This window comes from Euprymna scolopes, chromosome 2, assembly GCF_053919585.1.
Source record: "Euprymna scolopes isolate OS-2025 chromosome 2, ASM5391958v1, whole genome shotgun sequence".
In the NCBI taxonomy this organism is placed as follows: Eukaryota; Metazoa; Mollusca; class Cephalopoda; order Sepiida; family Sepiolidae; genus Euprymna; species Euprymna scolopes.
Window position 1 is genome coordinate 69,129,585 of NC_136483.1, and position 26,337 is coordinate 69,155,921.

General features: G+C 35.8%; 1 protein-coding gene across 10 annotated transcripts in view; it reads right to left on the minus strand.

The window, feature by feature from the left end:
* LOC145291956 (uncharacterized) overlaps positions 1-26,337 on the minus strand; it is an 80,880-nt gene that overhangs the window by 17,877 nt on the left and 36,666 nt on the right. Inside the window, exon 1 of one of the 10 annotated variants that reach the window (XM_080137897.1) lies at positions 5,256-5,382. The exons of the other annotated variants lie outside the window; for them this stretch is intronic. The gene's annotated coding sequence lies outside the window, so the exon portion shown is untranslated. Of the gene's footprint in view, positions 1-5,255; positions 5,383-26,337 lie in introns of those variants that run through there. 10 annotated transcript variants of the gene reach the window in all.

The following is a 26,337-nucleotide window of genomic DNA, read 5'->3' on the forward strand; positions in this document are numbered from 1 at the left end:
AATCGTTAGTCATGGAAATTCGGTAAATTTGTTAACTTATATGGAACGGCTCATCAAAAACTTGTTTACGTTAGACTAGAAGACAACCATATTGTAGTCAGCTGGAAAGCAGGAAAACAGAAGACAATTCCATAGGTATGCAGTTCTAAGAAAGAATCATGGAATCTATGTTTAGGTTTAGGCACAAATAAAGAGTGGGGGAAATTATTGATAGTGTTTTCTGCTAGACGTGTGTTTCTTGTGAAAGTTTGGCGAAGGGGAACCATAGATTGGAGCTCAGTCGACCACTTGCCATGAAAATAACAATAAAGCAGAGACAAACTCGCAACATCTCTTCTGTGAGAAAAATGTTGCAGGGAAGAAAAAAAAGGACATCCTCTACGAGGCTACGAAGTCTATTTTGAACTCTATCCAAGCAGGATAAGTCCTTTCTAGCAGCTCCTGCCCAGATGTGGCAACAGTACTCCATTTTTAGACGTATCTGGCTCTTATATAGATAGAGAATTGCATTAGCAAGGAAATATCTACTGGATTGATAGAAGGATTCCACCATTTTTCCAGTGGCCTTGGCAACATATTTGATGTACGTGTTCCATTTCAGATTAGGAGTAACAGTGAAGCCCAGAAGCTTGTTAAAACATGAGGCCTCCCCAAGATGAGATACATTCATTTTAATTGATGCCAGATGGGGATCAGAGCGTTGATGATGTAAAGATAAAAGCTTGGTTTTAAATGCATTAAAAGTAACAAGCCACCTCTTTCCCCATTGTACTACTTGCTCAAGATCAGAGGAGAGAGAATCAGAGGGAACTTGGTCGTTTACAGTCTTAGATGTAAGGATGTGATTTAAAGAATTGGGCCCAGGATGGACCCCTGAGGGACTCCAGCATTAATTAGCAATACACATGAAAAAATTGAAATAGCTTAAAATATTTCAATATTGATATCTATGGAAAAAGCTTGATGAGCTAAGAAAGAATCTTAAATTTTTTTACATCCAATTAAAATTAAGTTATGACTATTTCTGTGCCTCACACGTTTGGATATTTTCCGCTCTTAAGACCATATGCGTTTTGTCACATTTTTTACACTACTTTTTCAGTAAAAATACTATATCTTTGTTAAAACACAAGATTAAGCAATGAAATTTACCATATAAGTGTATTTTTGTGCTAGGAATTAGAATATGCTTTTGAAAAATCTCCAAAAATTAATGGTTTCCAAATAATCTGCAGTAAATGCACATAAATATGCTCCAATTCCTTATAAATGCCAGGTATTCATTAACAGAAAAGAAGTTAAAGAACTCAAAACTGAATTGTAATGCATTATAGATACAAATAACTAAAATTGAAATCTAGAACTGTCTAAAAATGAATACATTGCAATATTTCTTTGGTATTATTGTAGATTAATACGCCTTTACCCCCTCCTCTCCAAAATATGCGATTTTACCTTTGTAGGCAATCATGTGTGAATACCTTAAAAAACTTTAATGAAAGATAAACAAGTATTATTTTGGAATTTAATGTAAAATGATTCCCCATTTTGAGCCATTCTAGTGTTTTAGGGCAGTTAACCATGTTTTTTTTTTTTCTATCGGAGATAAATCCTGTGCGCGTTTTTTCTCTCATTTTCTAAAGACGATTATGTGTGGTTTTAAGAGTCTTTGTGCAATTATGAGAGGGTGGAAAGGTTGCCACTGACTTTGGGTTAATGATAGAGCTAAGGAAAATTCTGTGTGAACACCCTGAAGACATGATAGAAACAAAACAAAAACAATTTTAGAATTTAGAGTGGGGGTTAGTTTCACATGAATTTCATGTAAAATAATTCACCATTTCAAGACCATTCTAGCGTTTTAGGACAGTTGACTAATTTATTTTTTTATGGGTGATAAATGGTGCACTTTTCTTTAAGGAACCATGTTTTTCTTTTTTTTTTTTTTATTTAGGCACTTATTACATTATTACAAAATCTTACCGAAAAAGCTGTTTTATAATGTTACATTTTTAGCACTTTATTTGCTTAAAACTCTTAAAATATATTCATTTTCGAACAAAACGATGGTATTTTGAGGACTTAAGTTGCTTTGGTTTTTAAAATATGACAATTTTAGCAGAACCCCTTCGAAATCTGTAATTATCCAAAGCGTTCAATCGTCCAAGTGCATTGTTACTAGTGTTGGGACGATTCCTAATTTTTATACGATTCCGATTCCAGGAAAATATTGATTAACGATTCCGATACCAAGTACGATTCCGATTCCTAGGGAATTTATTGTTTTGAAATATACCAGGTAGTTTTATACTTATGGTTGGTAGTTCCCAAATATGTTCCCTAACTTTGGAAGAGATATTTTATGTCTACACCGTCGTGTTTTGGTTTAAATAAAATTATTATATAGTAAACTAAACGGAAAAATTAGCAAAATTTATTTTAGAGAAAATTTATTTTACTTAATTGGAATACAGAAAAAAAAACTCCAAGAAAATAGAATTTATCCTTCAGAGAAAAAACAAATAAAATAGAATTTATACAACAGAACAAAAACAAGAAAATTAGAGAATAAATACACACGATTCATTATTTTGGTCCTCATAATTAACAGATTTAATGAATTAAATAAAAAAAATATAGCGAAAGAGGAAGAAAATATATACTAATTAAATATAAAAAAGATAAATATTTGATTTAATAATTTATAAATGAACGTGCGTAATGAAAAAAAAAAAAAAAATATACCACGTGACATGGCGCCGTAGATACAAAATAACCTTTCCAAAGTTAACGACCATATATGAGAAATACCATTAATCGAAAGTTTTTGTGTTTTATACCAAAAGGTAGGTATAGCGAAAAGTTACAATTAAAGGAATTTCAAAAACGATTTTTTGTTTAGCTATTGATAGTTGTATTTATGACGGCAGTTCTTCAGACCTCCATAATTCATAAGGAGTAGTTAACACCTATTATGTTTTCTTACTTTTTCATTGCTTTTACACGTTGTTTCTAACGTGAAGAATAAGTTTAGCCAAACTAATTTTGAAATAGGGTATATCAAAGAACACATATAAAAATGATACCACTATAAAAAACAAATGAAATACTAGATAAAATTGAGCAAACATAATTGCCAAAATTACAGAAAAAGATTAAAAAAAAAAAAAAAAAAAAAAAAAATGGTGAAGTTTGTTGAGTGAAATGAATTATTGAAAGAAAATTAATTGAACTAATAGAAATGTTAAATAAAAAAAATGTCACATTTCAATATTTTTTTAATAATTAAATTCTCAGGGTTGTCGAAATTAAAAATTAAGTGATTTTTTTTTTATTAGACTTCTTTCGAAGCTTGTTACCTTGAAAAATACATTTAAAACCCTGTTTTTTTAAAAATAAATTGAAAAATAAATGCAATTAAAAAAATTTAATTGATAATTGAAACTTTAAAAACATATTAAACATTGAAAAATTACTTATCTCATAAATTAACGTCCAATAAAGTAGATCCAGTCTTCATACAGGAATTTGGTTATAATAAATATATCTTTCCCAAACTTAAAAATTAAATTTTTTTTTTTTTTTTTTTTGAGAGAGAGAGTGCTTTAAAATCGCCGGGGAGTGCCGCCTAAAATTTTAAAGAAGTAAATTTTCGGAGTTTAGTGCCTTTCAAAGACGGTTATCATAATTTATTATCATCATTTAATTTCCTTTTTTTTCCGCTCCCCACACCTTTCCACGTGGTTCAGTAGTTAACCAGTGCTCCTGTTGCTGTCAGTCAGCTATCTTTACCTAAGTTTTAATTTCTAGTTAAAAGAATTTTTCATGAATGGAATCAGCATTTTTAAAAATTATTTTTTTAGTTGTATATATTGTATTTACTCTTTGAAGTTAAGGAGGGTTAAAAAAAAAAATGGTGACACCTAGATGATGACGTAGGCAAAAAAAAAAAAAAAAAAAAAAAAAAGACACTGCGATTTCGACCCTCACTAATAAAACTGCTCTGAGTGACTAGTTGGTAATTTTTTTGTTCCTTTTCTTTTTTATTTTGCTCCTCCAATTTATTTGAATGCTTCATAGTTAAATGTTTTAACATGTTGGTTGTGGTCATGTTAGATGGTTTTATTCCTCGTGATATTTTAATTTGACAGACTTTGCAAATGGCTTTCAACTCATCATCTTCAAAAAGACTTTTTTTTGGACTTTGGGCCATATTAGAAAATTCAGTTTATCTGTAAACAAATAATTTACTATTAAATTTTGGGGTTTGTATTACTGTACACAGATTCGAAAAAGTTGTCAAAAAACAAATATATAACAAACAAATATTATCAAAGGCAAGATAAGTTACTTTTCTACCAAACTGGGTAATTTATTTTGTTTTTATTCAATGTAACATGTTTATTCAGCTCGAAAAACATGCAGTGTTTACCGATGTATTGGAAAATTCAAAATAGCGCCTGACACTCTTTAACATGGTAAGTTTGGGAAAAGGTGTTATAAATAATAAACTAGACAAAATACTATTAAAAAAACACCGAATATATGTCAAAATATGTCACGGTAACATATATTGAGCGAGTTTCTAGCAGTATTTTGTATAGTTTATTATTTATAACATCTTTTCCTGAACTTACCGTGTTAAAGAGAGTGTCAGGCGCCATTTTGAATTTTCCAATACATCGGTAAACACTGTATGCTTTTCGAGCTGAATAAACATGTTACATTGAATAAAAACCCGAAAAATATATCCAGTTAGGAAGAAAAATAACTTATCTTGCCTTTGATAACATTTATTTGTTATATATTTGTTTTTTTGACAACTTTTTCGAATGTATGTGTACAGTAATACAAACCCGCATTTTCTTTTGAATTTTTTTTTTTTGGTTGACTGTGTTCAATTCACACATGGTTGATGCGGTTCAATATTGCTAAACTATAAGTCCTTAGTAAAATTCTATTTATAAATACTTTTTAAAATGAAATTATTTAATCGTAAATATTATTTAGACATAAAAATTAATTGATTACAAAACCTTTTAAAAAATATATTAATTTCTTTTTCGTTCGGCAAAAAACTGCGCAAAACACTTTTAATTTTCAATTTAAAATTCTAGAAAAAAGATTATATTATTCTGCTTTTAATATAATCAAATTCAGGGTTTTATCTTTCTGGAGAAAAAAAAAATTATGGATTTTATTTCAATTAAATTAAAAAAAAAAAAAAAAAAAAAAAAAAAAAAAGCTAATCTCACCTGAGGGAAATATAGTTTGTCATTTGTTAGATCCGTTTTCATTCAGATTGCAATTAGTTTTTGAAGAATTATATTTGAAAATAAATGAGGTCATAACAGAAGAATGGTTATTACCAAAAGCTCTGACATCATAAAGGATGAATGATAATGTCAAAAGCTGTAGATGTTTGTTTGAAAGCAGCAGCAGCAATTGCTGGCTGTTGCTTTATCAACTGATGTCAAAGTTTAATTTGATATCAAGGGTGTGAGTTCCATATAGAAATGTTGATTTAATTTGAATAAAATATGCATCAAGTGTGCTTGGAAGCCAAATCACAACGTAATATTAGAAAATAAACAAATATTTTACTTGTTTGAAATTTATAACATAAATATATTTCGCAGCTAAACTTCATCCGCAGTATGTTGTTTTCTTTCTTTTTTTGCCATGTAAAATTGGAGAAAGAAACGTCTAGGCAAATCATGACTTTCGCTCTCTGGTGCAATAAATTTTCTCGCATGGTAGAGGCAACAACGTCTAATGCATTTGTTCCAATTCATGTTGCCCGTGAATGTTAGGCCGAGGAGTTTGAAAGATGTGCTTTTAGGTAAGACTACGGGGGTACCCGGCGTTGCCCAGGTTTTTTTTTAGAGGTGTGTAAACAAAGCGAAGTAATAACCCTGTTTAAATATTATAAAAACAAACAATGTTAAAAAAAAAAAGTGATGAATTAACTAAAAAGTGAATTAGGTCAAATATCAATACCCAGTCAAGTTTGTTTTGGTTTAGTTTCCCCAAGATGTTGGGTTGAAAACCAGCTCCTCATAAAAAATAGGGGGTGTCCATATGAAAGCAATTGTCTGATATAAGGTTTCCACCGCATTGATCAAAAGCTGATTGCTTTCTGGACGTTTCGGCACGAAAGCCGAGAACACGACCCGTTTGAATTTAGTTTCACTTTATACTAAAAAGCAGGACAAACAGGCGACACTGCGAAATAGCGCGATTTTTATAAAAGTCGATGTAAATAAATCTAGACGCTATGCGCATTCCCAAATCCTAGATATTATTATCTAGCGGGTATATAAACACTTCTAAGCAATAGTAATCCCCCCCCCCCGAGAATCGCGGCGAAAAAAGCCTTTATGAGACATACAAAAATGCGCACGCCACATTTGTCTTTTATATATATAAAGATGTTATTTGTCATTTATATATAAAGATGTTATTTGTCATGGTAATCGGTAGTTGAGGGTTTTTGTAGTTGTTAAAGGAAAGGAGCTTAGTCTTATTAGAATTAACTATTACCATCCACTTACGGCCCCATTCCAACACAGATTGGAGGCCATTTTCTCGGGTTTCTGCCATTGCCTTGCATATGTTCGATTTACCCTTATATCTATTATAGAGCATGGTGTCATCAGCAAAATATACCATGTGAGACAATGTTATCAAGGTCATCTTTATATCAATAAAGTAGCCGCAGGAATTCCCTCTAGACAAAAATATTGTAGGTTTGCAACAATAGATGCCACATTCAGTCGTGATAATAAAATATTACATTACATCTTACAAGCAACACAATCACAACATCATTAGAGAAAGGTGTCCCTCTTTTTCTTTCTAAATATTTAGTCCTACCACTGCTACCAGTAGTCACCAGGAGAAATTCTACACGTTCCAAATTCTGTACACCAACTGTAACTGGCTCATATATACATAGATCTAACATAATCTTTCCAATTTCTGATTCATAAATAATAAAACCTCGCTCGCCAAAGTTCATCGATTCTGATTGTCTAAGCTCTGATAATTCTCATATTCTGAAATTCAGTTCTTCACTTTATAAATGAACAGTTACTAACATGAAAATATGGTCTCACTAAGAGACATTATTTCACTCAATGTCAAGTTCATTTCAGTCATGTAAAATTGAAAAATACACGAGAGAAAAATCATTAAATGAACGTTCAATAATCAGTTTACTAGCTTTCTTTTACAAAGTTTAAAACACGCTATCCACTAAGAAACTTTCGTCCTAGTAAAAAAAAAAAAAAAAAAAAAAAAAAAACAGGCCTTGCGATTGAGTATTTTTACCATTGAACACACTTCGTAATACAGACCTACTCCCGTTTACATAGTCTTTCACTAATTTTAACATTATGCTTTTTTTTTAGAATCTTTAAAACACTATCCACTACAACACTTTCCCTCGAGTTAAACCTTTTGCTTGTGTTTTTATCCAATTGAAAACACTGCACGACAGACACCCCATCTGCTTTTTTTTATACAACACATTCCGTAATGCAAACATGGGTGCACCCTAACAATTAACACACATTAATATATTTTTACCTTTTCGTTTTTTTTTAAACTAATTCTGCAGATTATCACTTGGACACTAAGCTACTGTACCATAAAAGAACATGGGCATAAAATTTCCCCTTCCAAATAGCTGTTTTTCATATTAACTATAAAGTTGCATGTGAAATAGAAACCCCCTTTCCAAAGCAGGGTTGCGGAGTCTGATTTCTAAAAGTACAAGGAGTCGGAATTTTTTTTATCCAACTCCGACTCCCTAAGTCCAATGAATTTATTCATTTTTTTTTTTTACTTACATGATTACATTTTCTAATCAAACAAGGCACATTGTCAATTTGATGTAGGGGGCTGCTATCAGGGATTTAAGTTCTAGGTTCTGTAGGAAGTTTAGCAGCAAGATGTCTGTTTACATTACACTTGAAACCGGAAGAGAATTCCAAAGTCTAGCAGTTCTGGGGAAGAAGCTATTAGAGTAGACGGCTTTCTTACACCTCGGGATCTCTGTGTAGGGGTGGCACTTCGCTGCTTGTCAGGTTTATCGGGGGTATTTTCATCGAGGAGGTACAAGAGCTTGTAGTTCGTCAGAGCATCTACCATTAAAATACTTGTAAAACAAGCAGAGGGATGCAACATTTCGGCGATGGGACAGGGGCTGAAGCTAAGATAACAGTTCAGGACCTGTTGGTGACTCTTTAGAACACTGTCCAGGAACGAGAGACTAGTAACAGATGCACCAGCCGAAATATGACAGCCGTACTTGATACATTGGCGAATGGTGGCTTTGTAGAGATACAGGATACTTTCAGGCTTAAGTAACTTTCTAGCATGGCACAGAGAGCCCATATTCTTCGCAGCAGCCTTGGCAATGATCTCAATGTATTTATTTCAACTCATGTTCCATGTGAACTTTAAGCCAAGTAGTTTGAACAAAGCACTTTCAGGTAATGTATCTTTAGCCATAACTATTGGTGGTTGGTAAGATTTCATGTAATTATTAAAGGAAACGAGCTTTGTCTTGGCAGCTTTGAACGTTACCATCCATTTCTGACCCCATTCCACTACAGAGTGAAAGTCTTCCTCAAGGGTTTCTGCCATTGCTTTAGATATGTGCTCATTAGTTTTCCCCAGGTGCCTGCTATAGAGCGTGATGACATCAGCAAATATACCCATGTCAGAGACAATTTTATCCGGTAAGGATCGATCCCGGAGGTACACCTGCATTTATATCATATTGTTTGGACGTACGCCCATCGAGGACAACCTGGATTCTTCTCTCATTTAAGAAGGATTTAATTATCTTAATCATTCGTCCAGTAATACCATAGATTTTATTTTCATGAGAAGACTATCGTGCCATACCCTGTCAAAAACCTTAGATATATATAGGGCTACTGCCCTCCCCTCCCCTGCCTTATTCAGTGCTTGATATATAAGTTCAGAGATTACAGTTAGAATATCTGCAGTAGAACAGGCTTGCCTAAATCCATATTGATGGTCAAACAGAAGTTTAGCAGCTGTAAGGTGATGGACTAGAGTTTGATTAATTAAAGACTTAAATATTTTGGCGAAAAGCGGGAGGAGATTAATTGGGCAATAATTTAATGGGTCAGTTCGTTTGCCAGAGATTTTGTAAACTGATACCACAGAAGCAATATTCCAGCTGTCAGGAAAGCAAGATTCAGTAAGCCATTTGTTAAAGAGTTTACAGAAAACTGGAGCAACCTCAGCGGAGCATTTTTTTAATAGCACAGCCGGGATGAGATCAGGTCCACATGCTTTTGAGGTGTCTAGTTTTTGTCGTCGAGAGTTTAGAGTGATTCTATCATTATCACAACATGATCAGCATTCCTAAGTGGGCAATTAGCATTTGTTACACAATCCTCAGGATCTCTTGTCAGAAATAGATCCACAAGTGAGGCTTGCTGGTCCTGACGATCTGGGAGACGGGTCGGGAATGTTACTGTCTGTGTCAAGGAATGGGATATAGCAAAATTATGGATGATGCTACTAGCTGTCAGTGTAGTTAGAGAAGCCAAGCATATTTCTGTGGCGGGTGTTAGAGTCACTAAATACATGTATTTTGGTGCTAGTATCAAGGGAGAGTGCTATATCCATGCTGTAAGAGACATGATTGATTATAGTACAGTCCTGGCTGGATGAAGAGCAATAAAGAAAATACAAGTAGCTAACGCTATGTTGTAAATTTAGTTTAAAGCACATGAAGGCCTGGTCACCTGATTCTAGTTTAGATTCCCTAGACATGGGGAGGGCGTTACAAATATAGACTACAAGTCCGTTCCTGTTAAAGTCCTTATGACAAAGTGGAAGATAACTAGACATGTTAAAGATGTTAGAGGATGGAGGAGTGCAAGTTAGTTTCACTTAGGGCTAAGATATCCGGGGAGTTTGCAAGGAGAAATGATTCTACATTATCTAAGTTAGTTCTAAATCCTCGGATATGTGTAAATGCAAGCCTCAAGGGAGGAGGCGTGTGTGTCTGGTTTGAACATTTTTTTGGATTGAGCTATCATTTCATTCTATTTTGTAGTTTCAGATCTAGATTGAGGTGCTAGGCAAAACGCATGTGCGTAGGCACCATCATGCAACATGAGTAGACCATCAGCCGGCTTCTCATCCACAGAAATGTAGCCTCGGGAATGCCAACCAGAGATGAGTACAGGGTGTCTTTCTATGCGTGACATGGCACTACAAATATCCCGATATTACACAACTGACGATAAAACAGTCGCTCTAAGTGCTATCAAAGGGCTTCTGTACTGTCAGTTGGAAATAGCAACCAACACGTCAAACCGATACCCTCAAACCTGTCCGACAGTAGTGGCGCAGTCCCATCATGTTAGCATATATGGTAAATAAGCACCCCCAAGATGCCCAGTTATAGGAGAAGGGAATAAGGCAAATGTAGGGAACGGCATTCATTGCCATAGTCAGGAAACAAGGCTAAGCACTGGGCGTCTCTAATGAGTCCTTGTGGCCGCACCTCTGCCCCTGGCTAATAGTCAAAGAAGGAATATGGAGTATAGATAGGCAGAGCCTTACTATTCCTTAAGCAGTTTAGGTTTGCAAACCAGTGATTTGATCAAGTCACCCACTCTACGGAGGTTGTCATCCAAGAATGAGGAGGCCTCCCTCCCCTGTTTGATGCCAAGACGTATGAGGTCAGTAGCACAGGTTTACAAATCGGAATTTTCCTCATCCTAGATGGATGATCTAACCAGATCTACTGGTCCATCAGCACTGAGAGGGAATTCCCTGCACCTGGTTGCATGGATAGTTAATATTGATAGAGTTAATATCAAAGAATTAGTATCTGCTTTGAAGTTACACTCCTCAGAATAGGATTAAGATTGCTTACGTTTTTAAAGGAGGTATGTATGGGTGTGGGGTGTAGATTAAAGGTGAATATCTACTAGGGTTAAGAAAAGATCAAATGTAGTTTGTGGATTAGTGACTAATTGGAAAATTATAGTATAAAGGTTAGGGTGCATTTTGAAATGTGCTTTAGGTGTTAGTTTTCAAGTAAAGATAATCACTAGTACTTTATCCCATCTAATGAAAGAAAGATATAGTTGCTAGTTAATACAGATCACTAATAATCTGGGCACAAACTGTGGCTATTCGTTATCTATTTTATAGATATTCTATAGAGTATAAATATAGGTTAAGCTAATGCATGCCTTAGCAATAGAAATCTATAGATGTTTAGTAGATATCGATTTTGAAAAGGTCAGCCTACTAGGACCGGAAGCTAAACCCTCCTCCCAAGATACATGCAAAGTATGTGATTTTATATCAGCTTGGGGAGAAGAGCAATTGGTTTTTTGACCAGTTGAAACAGGAGAGATGATAAAACTTACAAGAATACAGCATTAACATACAATATAGATATACAGGGATTTAGGGAGGATTTAAGAGTATGTTTATCATGCAAAACAGATAGGAAGGCGTCTTGGAGGTAAAGCAGACATTTAGAAATAACATAACAGTTATTTTAGTAACATACATCAGTAACAATATACATGTGGCCAATATAGACCTTATATTTAAACATTACACTTAGTCATAGAATGCGAAATTATAATTTCCAAAAAGAGGAAAGCATTATAAGTAAATAAGAACAGAAAAACAGGTTTGGTGAATAAGCGATAACTTAATTGCTTCATAATCAATGGTTTGCACAATTTAGTAGTTTTTGTATGGTTTTGCTTTTATTTTTGGAGATATCTCATATTTTATACTGTACTGTAATGCCTCCACTTCATCAAGATATTTCGGTCTGTCAGAGAAGTGCAAATCCTATCTGGACAGCTGTTTTCGTTTTGCTTGTAATGTCACAAGATCAATGAAAGTTCTGTCTTTGAGTGGGATCACTGTAGATTACATTGGATAACAATCGGATTGTAATCTGAAAGTCATCCAGTTACTGAATCAAATGGAATTTGGCAATTGGATTAGTTCAGGATCAATCCGGAATCACAATCTTATCTCCTCCACCCCAAAAAATACCGGGCATAAATCAATAAGAAGCAAACCATGGCACTATAGCCCTTTATAGCTTCTTCCTATTTTTTTTTTTTTTTTTTTACAAAAGAGTCACCACTTATCAAGGCCCAAAGGTCACTTGAGGATAATGGTTAATGTCACAATATCCTAGTAATCGTTAGTAGTGGAAATTTGGTAAATTGGATTACTTAAGGGGGTGGCTCATCAAGAATTTGTTTATGTTGGACTTGAATATGATCAAATTGTAGTCAGCTGGAAAGCAGGGACTGGAAGAGAATTCCACAGGCATGCAGTTCTAAGAAAGAAGCTTTGTTCATGGAATCTACATTTAGGATTAGGCACAGAAAAAGAGTGGGGGAAATTATTGATAGTGGTTTCAGCTAGACGAATGTTTTTCATGAAAGTTTGGGGGGGGGGGGGACCATAGATTGGAGCTCAGACAGGCACCTGTCATGAAAATAGTGATAGAGTAAAGACAGGCTCATAACGTCACTTCTGTGGGAAGAGGTTTCAGGGAAGAGAAAAGGGCACTCCACCAGGTTATGAAGTCTATTTTGAACTTTATCGAAATATGATAAGAGTTTTCCAGCAGCTCCTGCCCAGATGTGGCAACAGTACTCCATCTGTGGATGTACCTGATTCTTACTTAGGCAGAGAAATGCATCAGCAGTGAGATATCTACTGGAGCACTAGAAGGGTCCCACCATTTTTCCAGTCCAGAAGCTTGTCAAAACATGGAGCCTCTCCAAGACGAGAGCCATTCATTTCAATTGATGCTAGATAGGAAATCAGAGCATTGATTATATAAAGGTAGAAGCTTGGTTTTAGATGCATAAAAATAAACCAGCCACTTCTTTCTCCATTGCACCACATGCTCCAAGTCAGAGGAGAGAAAATCAGAGAGAACTTGCTCATTTACGGCATTTGATGTGTTGACATAGATGGTAATGTCATCAGCATAAATGTCTTCGAATGATCTTAGGATATGATTTGTAAGATCACTGATGTAGATCAGTAAGAAGAGTTGGGCCCAAGATGGGCTCCTGAGGGACTCCGGCATTAATACTGTGAGCTTCTGATTTCTGCTCATCCACCACTACTCTTATGAACCTATCAGAGAGAAATGATTTAATAATTGAAAAAACATTTCCAGCTATACCGTAGCTGGAGATCTGTTTAAGTAGGCCTTTATGCCATACCCAATCAAAGGTCTTTGATATGTCAAGAGCAATTGCCCTTGAGAGATTCGCTAATCCTATGAGATATAACCATTACCACATCTGCTGTAGATCTAGCAGAACGGAAATCATATTGCATGTCACTAATATCTTAGCATTAAGTGAAATAAACTTACACTCTTCAATCCCCTCCAACTTCTTTAGCATTACAGGATACCTTCCTCTTTGCCGTAAGGACCCGGATAGATGTATGCACGCACTTAAGAGTCTATATTCGTAGCACCCTCCCTTAAATTAGAGAGAAAAATCTTGAATCAGATGACCGGGCTTTTATGTGCTTTCGACTAACATTTCATCACTGCGTTAGTTACTTATATTTTCTGTTGTTTTTCCTCAAGTCAGGATTATACCCTAATCGATCATGTATTTGATAGTATAGATGCAACACTCCTTAGATAGTAATGCCCAAATACATGCGTTTGGTGACTTTAATGTCCACCATAAAAATTGGCTTGGTTTCTCAGGTTACACAGATGCAGCTGGACGCTCCATATAGCCCATTCCCTCACATAGACAATAATGTTTCCAGCTGGCCTACAAGATCGTGAACCTCAGCAAGTTTCACTTCTAGACCTATTCCTCGCCACAGTACTTGAGGATTGTGTGACTAATGCCCACAGTCAACTTGGAAACGCAGACCACCTCGTGATATCAGTTGACATCACATTTAAATCCCAACCTCAAGGTGAGGAATTATTGCTGAAAACCACATGGTACTAACAGGGCTTACTGAGAAACCATTAGAGAACACATCTGAGATGGCCCATGGACCGATATCTTCTCTCTTCCTGCTGAACAGTGCCAATAAGACAACTGAATGGTGCACAGCGGGAATTGAAGCACATGTTCCCACACAGAAGTATTATAGCAAGCCCCACTCACTCTCATGGTTCACTACAGATTGTGCAGCTGCTATGGCACAAAGACAGCATGTATTCCGCCAGTTTGTACGTCATAAGTCAAATACAAATAGGCAAAATTCGTAGATGCTAGAAATCATTGTAAGAGAGAAATAAGGACAGCCAAAAGAAAGCATGCTGAAATAATCAGAGAATGCATAGAATCGCACAAGATAGAGACTCGTGATTTCAGAAAAATCTATACTAGTGTAGTGTATAAAGGATAATCAGTAATTCCTTTACTAAGCAACAACCAGAAGTTTGCATGAATGGTAACTAAGGTGGAACTGATGTCCTGGCAATTGCCTCTAACTCCACCTTAGAGCCAACAAACAACTCTCTCCCAACTTTCCCTATGAGGACTAAAGCCACATTAGATGTAAAAATCACCCCTTCTCATATCTGCGATAACTGATATATCCAAGTCCTTTGACAAAGTCTGGCACAAAGGGCTGCTAATGAAAATTAAATCGTACATTATAACTGGACGTATACTGAATATAATTAGATCCATCTTAAACAATAAAAGTATACAGGTTGTCATTGATGGACATACATCCAAGCAGCATAAATCTAAGACAATAGCAAAATCATTAGAAAATAACCTCCAGACCATAGTTGAATGAGGACGCAAATGGATGGTAACATTTAATGCTAGTAAAACTAAGCTGCTCTCCTTTAACAAGACGCCCCTCAAACCGCCTTTCAGATTACAAAAAAATTAGTGGACCTGAACAATGCTGCCCCCTACCATTTCCTTTTTTTATTTTTCACTTATTCGTAGATTTTTCAGGTGATTATCAGCACTTACAGGAATAATCTTGGAATTATAACATTCTACTACAGTGAACATCCACTTAGCTTTCACATTACAAAAATACCTTGGAAGGAGTTGTATACACCTTACCAACAGAAAAGGGATGGCTGTGTTTTCTATTTATTAGAATGTTATCATTACAAATTGATCCCTGGCTATTAGCCATTAAAAATATTACCTTAAATTGAAAATTAAACCGGTACGGAAAAAATTACGACAAAGTGAAAAGGAAAAATTTAAAGGCTATGGGAATCATTGTTCAGGTTCGCTAAAATGTTTTTTTTATTGTTTCTTTTCCTCATGAAACAATGTTTCCTCCAGAATAATGCACTTTGTTATAATTCATTTTTACCTCATTCTTTTATTTTCATTAAACATTACAGGCAGACGGTAACACCTGCTATCTAATAGGCCACACTACCCTACTTTTATTTGACACGTTAGGTTAAAGCACAGAATAATCACATCACATAATCAAATCCTCACGTTAAGAATGGGTTTATAGATATTAAGGTTACTTCGGCATTCATTTTGACCACAGGTGCCAGTGCTCGCTATTTCACTGAGCTGGCAGTGGCTTTCACTAACAACCACAGTTTTTTTTGTTTTTTTTTTCCATACAGGCTTCCACAGGCAATGCTGGTACATGGGTCCTGCTAGTTTATAACTAAAGCAGGTTCCAAGGATCGACATTTGTGGCAGACCTGTATTAATGTTATTTGGAGATACAGCCACTGAGGATAACTTAGATAGCTTAAAACACTTTAAGGTCAAAAATGCTAATGACAATTATAGAGATAGAACTCCAACTGAGAAAACAGCAATTCTCCCTCTTGTCAGAAACATTGCTCATGGAAACAAGAGTTACAAGGCTGTCAAAAATTAAACCCAAGGTCAATTTTCTACTCTTCAACCATTTTTATCTGTGTTTATGTACTGGTTTGCATGTCATGATATTAAAAAAAAAAAAAAAAAAAAAAAAAAAAAAACTAAAGCACAAATTGAACAGCAACAACTGAATCTTTACTGGAAATTTTAGATTCATAATATTTATTAGTAATAAGATTAGGAAGATATTCACCAAGTCGGAATGAGGGCAGTTAAACTAACCATAGACTGAATTGAGATTGTTTCATGGCACATCAACCGTATAAGTCATTTTATCCCATACAATTTATTAATAAAATCATAAGGTGATAAAGCCTAGCAATTGTATCTTTGGTTTCTTCTACAGGAGCTGAAATTCCTGTCTTTCAAAGAGTCTATTACTTTTGATGCAGTCGGTCATAGTTGTGGGTCGGTTGGGCCAGCTCTTTCTGACAAGTTTACTATGCCCTGAACATCGGTCGACTAGTCACAGCAATTCAAGGCTTCACCATTATGAATGCAAGCCATTTGCTATTCCAGCAACAGGCCCAGAATCAGTTCAGCATTCTGCTTCACTGTCTCGAGTTAGGTTTTGAGTTGGCCACCGTGACATTACAGTGTACTGGTGGAGTTCATATACTCCACCTGGTATTGCATTTTTAATGGGTCATCTGTTCATATCTTTCAATTTTTTTTTTTTACATGGAGTCCACCACTTATCAAGGCCCAATGGCCACTCAGGGATAAGGGTTATTGTGTGTACAGTAATCAAAGGGATAGTGTAGCAATAGTATTGGAGAATAAGGTGTCATTACTTAAGGGGGGGGGGCGGTTCATTAGGAATTTGTGTTGGACTTGAAGACATCCAGGTTGAAGTCGGGAGGGAAACAGGCAAGCGGAACAGAGTTCCACAGGCGTGCAGTTCTAAGAAAGAAGCTTTGTTCATGGTATCTACGTTTTGATTTAGGCACAGATAGGGAGTGGGGAAAATTATTGACGGTGGTTTCAGCTAGTCGGGTGTTTTTTGAGAAAGATTGGCAAGGGGGGACCAGAGAATGGAGCTCAGACGAGCACCTGCCATGGAAATAACGATAGAACAATGACAGGCTCGCTAAGTCTCTTCTGTGGGAAAAAGGTTGCAGGGTAGAGAAAAGGGCATCCCCCACTAAGCCACAAAGTCTATTTTGTACTCCGTCAAGGCAGGATAGGCTGTTTTTTGCAGCCCCTGCCCAGGTGTGGCAGCAATACTCCATCTTTGGACATACTTGGCTCTTATATAGATAGAGAATTGCATCAGCAGTGAGATATCTTCTGGAGCGGTAGAAGGATCCCACCATTTTCCCAGCGACCTTGGCCACAGACTTGATGTATGTGTTCCATTTAAGATCAGGTGTAAAGGTCAAACCCAGGAGCTTATCAAATCCTGGGGCCTCCCTCAGATGAGAGCCATCCATTACAATTGATGCCAGATGGGGATCAGAGCATTGATGATGTAAGGATAGGAGCTTGGTCTAAGATGCTTTCCCCACTGTACCATGCGCTCAAGATCAGAGGAGAGAGAACATCATCATTTACGGCCTTTGATGTGTTGCCATAGATGGTCGTGTCATCAGCATAGATGTCAACGAAAGATTTTAGTATGTGTTTTGGGAGATCATTGATGTAGATCAGGAAGAGAGTTGGGCCCAGTATGGACCCCTGAGGGACTACAGCATTAATACTGTGGACCTCTGATTTCTGCCCATCAACCACTACTCTTATGAGCCTACCTGAGAGAAATGATTTAATGATTGAGAAAACATTTCCAGTTATACCGTAGCTGGAAATCTTGTATAGTAGGCCTTTATGCCAAACCTTATCAAAGGCCTTTGATATGTCGAGAGCAATTGCCCTAGAAATGAAACCTTTGTCGAGAGATTCACTAATCCTATGAGATATAACCGTCAGCACATCTGCTGTAGATCTAGCAGAGCGGAAACCATATTGCGTGTCGTTAAGGTTATTTCTGCTGAGGTGGTTGACTAATTCTCTATTTATTATGGATTCCAGCAACTTACTCATGACACACAGGAGACTTATTGGTCTGTACTGAGAGGGGGATGACTTATCACCTGAATTCTTAAATACAGGGCATACTGATGGGGTTTTCCAGGGTGTTGGAAAGCACTTCTCCTTAAGGCAACGCTTAAACAGTTTGGAAAGTATGGGGGCAAGTTCTGGTTGTAATTTTTTTAACACTATAATTGGAATACCGTTGGGACCAGTTGCTTTACTGGAATCAAGGCTCTTGATTAGCTTGGCGGCCTCACACACAGATATTTGCATGTTGCATAGCGTGTTTTCTGTTATAGAAGGGAATATGGGGAGTTGATGGCCTTCGTCACACAGGGTAGAATTTGCTGCAAAGTTTTTGGCAAATAGTTTGGCCTTGTCGGATGCTGTCGAGATGACCTCTGGTCCATTGATAATGGTTGGGATAGAGCGCACGTTTCTGTTCAAGATCCTATTTGCCAGAACTGGTGGGAACCAAGCCACCACTCAGCTACTTTGGACTTAACGGATTCATCCTTTCATAAGATGAAGACAAATCAACAACTTTTGTTTGAACTCGCAATACCAATTTTAATCCAAACAGTTTACAACAATACTGTTTTTTAATTGTAGATTAGTTATAATTAGAAAAAAATTATAGCTAAGTGCTTAAAATTTTGACTTTTTGTGACTGCCTAGAAAAGTGGTTCAACCACTCACGCAGAAACCTACAAATGATCACAGAACTGATCCTTTATTGTGCATTCCATTTAAATACTTTCTTGTAAATATGATTATCAACAAATGTCAAATTTAAGAATTTATATATTCAACAAGCAGAGCATCCACTAACAACCAGCATTTTTTTTTTTTTTTTGTACAGGCTTCCACCGGGTAATGTCGGTACACGGGTACTGCTAGTTTATAACTAAAGAAGGTTACAAGGATTGACATTTGTCATCCACAAGTAAAAAATTTATTTTCACCATGACTGATGTTTGTGCAAAAAAAAAAAAAAAAAATCCAAGGCATGGTTGAGAAAAATGTGGACAAATGAATAGATAAATGATGAGGTAGAACCAAAGTAAGGATCTACCAAGCTCTGGTGCAAACAATCCTCTTGCATGTCAGCAAGTCTTGTCCAATACGAGCAGGTGTTAGATGATTGGAAACTTTCAATCACCAATGCCTTTTGTGTGATGACAGCACTTCATCTTAAACTTGGTACACCCTCACTGCAACAAGTTATCCTTATGTAATAGCTGTGCTATACTCTTTGCTGTCAACTAGCAGAGTTCATCTCTGGAGAAATTGTCCCATATCCCCTGCAGAGTTGGGAGAAAAAAAACCATATGGTGAAAATGGAAAAATTGGATGACGGTTAAAGCTAATCTGGAACCACACCCGGGTCCCTGTATCTATGGAGTTCGTCGTTGGAGTAAGGAGTGTCTAGAGATGACTCAATTGTTGACTTCAAACCGTAAGGTTTGTTTGGTTTTGGTTAATGGCATATCAACCCTTTTCAGGTTATTTAATGCCAAACTCAGAATTAAAAAAAAAAAAAAAAAAAATTATACGTATTCAAAGAACTTTGTCTTCAAGTATCTATCTATTCTGATTAGTTCAATAGTTTTGTTTGTTTTAATATCTAACGATCTCTTCCTTTTTTTTTAAAAGTCTTTTATATCCTCAAATATTCATTCATAAGGTTTAGTTGGGTTGTTTCAGAGTAATTTATATTTTTGTAAATATCCTTGTTACTTTTAAAAAGGATAATATTTCATCCAAACAGTTGTTTTCGAAAAGCTTCTTCATGCTGTTGTGTTTGAGATATTGTTTTCTAGCATTATCTAGAGCTCTACATTTCACAAAAAGATATTTAATGGTGTAAGTTTTCTGGCAGAATGGGCATTGGGGTTGTTCTTGTTTTAGAATGAAGGAGTGTGAGAGTTTTGTATGGCCAATATGGATTCTAGTTATAACGACTTGTTCTTTTCTAGATTTTGGGGGAGTTTGTCTCCATTTTTCCAGGTTTGATTTGGTATAATTTGTTATTTATGTTGTTATTCCATTGTCGTTGCCATTTTGCATGAATTAATTGATTAATTTTGGGTTTGAAGTCAGTATATGGTATGTTTATTGTATCTGGATTTAAGTTTAAAGCTGATTTGGCTGCTAAGTCGGCTCTTTCATTTCCTCTTATTCCGATGTGACTTGGGATCCAACATATAAATATTTCTTTGCGTTCAGATAATGAATCAATTCTGTTTATTAGTTTGATAATTAGAGGGTTTTCAAGTTTTTTGTCATTCAGAGATGTTAAAACGGAAAGTGAATCTGAAAGAATTAGGAATTTCCTATGTTTATCTTTTTCTAGAATGCTGAGTGCGAGGTCGATGGCACATATTTTGGCAGTAAAAATAGAGCTTTTTAAGAGTTTTTTCATTCGATACAGCAGCACATACCACTCTATTATGGTCTTTAGAGCCATCGGTGAAAATAGGTAGATGGTCTGGATATTTCAGGAGAATACCATAGACTTTTCCTTGGTAGATATTAGGGTGGGTTTTCGCTTTTGGGAGCTCATTTACGTTTAGGATTACTTTCGGGTTTTTGAGTATCCAAGGTGGGGTTTTTAGGTAGTATATGTTCTTGGATATTTTCTACAGTCATTTCTGATTCCTGCAGTATTGCTTTCATTCTAAAACTAAAGGGCTTTATAGCCTTTCTTTTTGCTTCAAATGCCTCTTTATATCTATTTCCTAGATTCTTCAGATTTTTTTTTTTTTTTTTTTTTTTTACATAGGCATCACCACTTATCCAGGCAAAGAGAAAGAGTGTACAGTAGAAATTGGACAATATAGTAATCGTTAGTAATTGAATGACAGTTTTTTGTCAAATATTAGACCCAGAAATTTGTGTTCTTCTACGGTGGGGATTATTGTTCTTCCAAGCTTCAATGTAGGGTCGTTATGAAGTTTTCTCTTGTGGCAGAAATGAACGCATTTGGTTTTGGATTGGGAAAATTTATATCCATTTTCCATTTGTCTAATTTATTTAAGCAGTGTTGGAGTTTGCGTTCAATGGTGCATATATAACTTTGATCTGCAAAACACCAGAGGGTCATCTACATATAAAGATCCCTCTACACCAGGGTCCAAACATTTTACTATGCTGTTCATTTTAACATTGAACAGTGTCACAGATAAAATACTACCTTGAGGTACTCCTTCCTCTTGATTTGTGGTGTCTGAGTAAGTAGTTCCAACGCGGACTCTAAATTTTCGGTCAGATAAAAGTCCTTTTATAAATTGTGAGAGTTTGCCTTTTAGTTAAAATTCTTGCAAATCTCTCATAATTCCATATTTCCACGTAGTGCCGTAGGCCTTCTCCAGATCAAAAAATATTGCTGATAGGTGCTCATTTCTGATAAAGGCTTCCCTTATAGCTGTTTCCAGTCTAACCAAGTGATCTGTTGTGCTTCTCTTATTACGGAATCCACATTATAGGTTGGAGATAAGATTGTTGGTTTCTAGGTACCAAACCAATCTATCATTTATTATTCTCTCCATTATTTTGCACAAGCAGCTAGTCAATGAGATTGGTCTGTAGTTTTGTGGATTCGAATGGTCTTTTCCTGGTTTTGGTATTGCTATTATTGTGGTTTGCCTCCACAAGTCAGGAAATTCGCCTTCTGTCCATAATTTGTTGTAAATTTTTAGGAGCAACTTCAATGATTCCAAAGGGAGTTCTCACAGGAATCCGTAATAGATTTCATCAGGTCCTACGGCTGTGTTGTGGGATCTTTTAATAGAATCTTCTAATTTGGTTAATGTAAGAAGTTTATTATAATCTTCTAGGATTTTTTATTTCAAGTTTAGTTTGTATTGTTCGATATTTTGTTTAATCATCATAAATTTAAAGTTATGGTTTTGATTAGAGGAGTTTTGAGAAAAAGTTTCAGCTAGTAGGTCTGCTATATTCTTTTCATCAGTTACTTTGGTGTTGTTTTTAAGCAGGTGTTTAATTGGTGTTGATTGATGTTTACCGGATATTTTTCTAATCATCTCCCATATTACTCTCGGTTCTGTAGAGGAATTTAATTTGACATACTTTTCCCAACACTCTTTTTTAGCTGCTTTTATTACCCTACGAGCTTTAGCTCTATTTAATTTGTATTCTATCAGATTTGAAGTTGTGGGTTGTTTCTGAAATTTCTTCAGTGCAATTTTTCGCAATTTGATGGATTCCTAACATTTATTGTCAAAGCAGGGTCTATTGTACCAGTTAGATGCTGAAGCTTTAGGGATGCATTCATTTGCAATTTCTACTAATGTTTCTGTGAAAACTTCTACGGTGTTGTTTGTCTCTGTATCATTCAACTTATGTCTACATTTTTCTTTGTATAATTGCCAGTTGGCCTTAGTTTTCAGCTGGGAAGTTTTTCGCTGTTGAATTCTGGAATTTCTATCACTATTGGAAAATGATCACTGCAGCAAGTGTCGTCATATACTTTCCAGGTTAAGTCCATATATAGTGATGGATCACACAGGCTCAGCTCAATGGCTTCCACCAAGTGATGGATCACACAGGCTCAGCTCAATGGCTGAATGGCTTCCACCAAGTGATGGATCACACAGGCTCAGCTCAATGGCTGAATGGCTTCCACCAAGTGATGGATCACACAGGCTCAGCTCAATGGCTGAATGGCTTCCACCAAGTGATGGATCACACAGGCTCAGCTCAATGGCTGAATGGCTTCCACCAAGTGATGGATCACACAGGCTCAGCTCAATGGCTGAATGGCTTCCACCAAGTGATGGATCACACAGGCTCAGCTCAATGGCTGAATGGCTTCCACCAAGTGATGGATCACACAGACTCAGCTCAATGGCTGAATGGCTTCCACCAAGTGATGGATCACACAGGCTCAGCTCAATGGCTGAATGGCTTCCACCAGTTGGGTTGATGTGTGTAGGTGCTCCATCATCGAGGAAGCATATATAGTTTTCATTGATAAATTCTTCCAATGTTTTGCCTTTTTATTGGTGTCTTTACATCCCCATAGTATGTTATGACTACTGAAATCTCCTAATAGGGTGAAAGGTTTGGGTAAGTGATCAATCAATTTTTTAATCTCATTTTTATCTATGTCATCATTTGGAGGTATATATAGTGAACACACCGTCATTGGTTTATGTAGCGTGGCATTAATAGCAATTGCTTGGCTGTTGGTTGTTATGTTTATTTTGCTATGGAGTATATCGTTTCTGATTAGAATTGTTACTCCCCCGGAGGCCCTGCCCCCAAAGTTATGAGTATATTTAAAAATTTCATATTTTTTAATATTAATGTTGTCTTCTGGTTTCAGAAATGTTTCTGGAAGACATACTATTGCAGGGGGTTCTTGTGTTAGTAGTAGAAGTAGTTCATTCATATTTGTTTCCAATGGATTATTTTTTTTGTTTTTTGTTAGTCATTGGTATCAGATCTTCGGTCTTCTTTGTTCATTTCTTCAAATCTGTTTTGTGTTCAGATTCTTGGTCTGGAAGTTGAGCGTGATCTTTCTAGTTTTGTTTTTGTTTCTTTGTTGAGTGGAGATTTATTTCTTTTCTCTTCATGGGCGTATTTTGATATCTGTTTTTTTCCTCTGTAAGTGGAGATGTTTCTATGGGTGTTGTATTTTGGGGTTTTATGAGTTTTTTTGGTTTAGTTTTAGCTTAAGAGTTTTGTTCAGTTATAGAACCTTTTTTTTCATTGTTGAATTGTTTTATAATTTTTTAAAATTCTTCCATAAGTTCCTTCATTTCATTAAGTAATTTAATAATATCCTCGGGTTTAATGTTGAGTGAATTTACTTTTGTTTGTTTATTTGGTTCGGTAGTTTGCTGTATGCTTTTTTTGTTTTTTTTATTATTTCAGAATATTTTGCATTTTCTGATAGTTTGCGAGCTTCTTGGAAAGTAATATTTTTTGTATATTTTATTTTGTTGATTTCTTTTTCACTCTTCCATTTGTCACATTCTTTTGAATTGGCGCTATGGCCTTTTTGGCAATTAGTGCATTTCGGCTCTTTTTTACACTCCATATGAGATTCATTATCTCCGCACCTTATACATACTGGAGGGCGGGTACACCGGTCCCGATGGTGTCCGTATCTCTAGCAATTGAACCACCTGAGTGGGTTTGGTATATAGTGTTCGACGTTTACCATTTCATACCCTATTATAATTTTGTTTGGGATTTGATGAGTATTGAATGTTAAAATTTAAGTATTTGTTTTTATTATTTCGACAAGTTTATTAATTTGGACTCTTAACGTCAGTGACATTTTGTTTTTGTAGGTTAACCTGAATTTTTTCCAAAGGGCACAGTGATAATTCAGTACTCCTGATTACGCCTTTGCTAACGTTCAGAGATTTGTGAGGGTAAATTTTAACTTTTTGATTGTTAAAACGTCTCCATTTGGAAATTTCAACAGCATATTTTTGGTTTTCTACTTTAAGAAGTAATGTACCATTATTTTGTTTTTTTATCATTTTAGGTTTGATGCTAGACAGAATCTTTTCAATTTTGAATGGATATATTTTGGTTATTGGTTCCATTTCAGTTGCTTCTATAACTATGAAGCGGGGGAACATTTTGGGTTTTTTGATGAAACTATTTCAGAGTCAGAACTACTGACATCAGATACTTCTCCCCACCCGCCTTGGAGTCCTATATGGGAAGTGTTTTTTTTTTTTTGGGGGGGGGGGGGGGAACATCCATTCGTCCCAACCCAACAGGGATGGATGGATAGATGGGTTATTTAATCAGCATATCAACCTTTGTAGGTCATTTAATGTTTTTTTTTTTTTCTATCAACCCCTTCTGGGCCATTCAATGGTGAATCTAGTCATTTTGGGGATAGTATTTGATGTATCCAGTGATTTTATAGGAGACTTTTAGTCTTGAAGCTCTTTGTATTTTCAATCGTTAGTTTGTAGCTTTTGGTTTGGTTGTTTTATAGTGGATTTTATCATTTTTGTTCTGTCTTGCAGGATGCTTTTGCGGGTTATATTTTTTGGAAGAGTCCTATTTCTTTAATGTAAGATAAGATTTTTCTGGTGTTCTCTTTGAAGATTATTTGAAGATCTATTTCTTTATAGCGGTTTTTCCTAATTTGTGAAAGATCTGTGCATTCAGTTAGTAAAAAGAGCTTCTAAGGGGTAAAAAATTGACAAATTAGTACGTGGGAGCTGTTGCAATATTTTTACCCTTTTAATGGGGTATGATCCCACACAGTCGGACGATTCTATTTATAAACGATGCTGCTAAGAACTGACGAATCAAATAAATTCACGTGCTGCTACCAACCAATCAGAAACCAGAATTGCTTCATAAATATTAAACCTTTTCTGGAGCAATTTCACATGTTCTTTCCCGGGGTTCGACACGGTAAGAATATTTTGTTCTGTGGAACTGTCTACTACAAACAAGTCACCTCCCAGGACTTGTGTGTAACAGCGAACCATCTGAAACTGTTCTGAAACTCAAAATGGCTTACACTTCTAGATAGTGTTTTTTCCTAATTTGTGAAAGATCTGTGCATTCAGTTAGTAAATGTTTTACAGTAAGTGGTACTTGACAGGGAATGCATTGGGGTTGAGTTTCTCCTTTTAGGAGGTAGGAATGGGTTAAGTGTGTGTGACCTATTATAAGTCTTGTTAAAATGACATTTTGTTTTCTGTTTGTTTTTTGATAATCCTGCCTCCTCTCTCCAAGTGTGGGTTTTATATTGTATAATTTGTTATTTGTATTTTTATTCCATTGACTTTGCCATTTCCCAAGTATATGGCTGTTGATCAGGGGTCTAATATCCGTGTATGGGATCCTGTACCCATCAAGGTTCAACTTCATTGCCTCCTTAGCCATAGCATCGGCTGTTTCATTGCCCCTGATTCCAATATGGCTAGGGATCCAGGTGAATATTATTTTCTTTTGGGCCGTAATGAGATTTATTTTGTTTAGGAGTTTGATAATTGTGGGGTTCTCTTGTTTTCTATTTTTTATAGCTGTTAAAACAGATAAGGAGTCAGAGAATATAATGAATTTTTCTGAGTTTTCTTCAGCAATGATATCCAGTGCTAACTCTATGGCTCTGGTTTCAGCACTAAATATAGAGGCTTCATTCGGAAGTCGTTTGCTAATTTTTGTATTGTTGTAGGTAGCTGCACATCCAACTATTGTTATCCTTCGAGCCATCTGTGTATATGTATGTATAGTCAGAGTAGCATAGCTTGATATTTTCAAGTTCTTCTTGAAATATGGCAGGATTTGTTTTTGATTTTTATTTACATTTAAGTTCAGCGTTACATCTGGTTGTCTCATAGTCCATGGTGGGTTTTCGGATATTACAGAATGG